Source organism: Rhipicephalus sanguineus, chromosome 2 (genome assembly GCF_013339695.2).
Source record: "Rhipicephalus sanguineus isolate Rsan-2018 chromosome 2, BIME_Rsan_1.4, whole genome shotgun sequence".
Classification (NCBI taxonomy): Eukaryota; Metazoa; Arthropoda; class Arachnida; order Ixodida; family Ixodidae; genus Rhipicephalus; species Rhipicephalus sanguineus.
In genome coordinates, this window is record NC_051177.1 from 99,153,975 (window position 1) to 99,154,352 (window position 378).

Consider the following 378-nt stretch of genomic DNA (forward strand, 5'->3'; position numbering starts at 1 on the left):
AACTCTTCCCTTACATGGGCTTATTGCTTCGTACCGCAGGCACGTCTGCAGCAAAGACTGCGAAAACAGAAAGCCTTCTACGCTGTGTTGCATGTTATGCCTTTGATCACGTAAATGTCTGCGCCATTATTTTTGCTGAGCTTCGAAATCGTGACGACATCTGGCAGTGAACATTTGTGGAGTAGTGCCACTGTTGCAGCTTCGCTTCATGACTCCTTCCTCAGCATCGTCCGATCGCTTTATTCAGCCGAATTGATTCTTTCGATGCAAAATAATTACTTCCAATCGCTATTATAGTGCGCACACGCTTCTTGAAGCTCGGATGGCAAAAAACCGAGGGTCAGTCTTTTCAGTGCAAAAGCGGTAACGTGGCGTCTC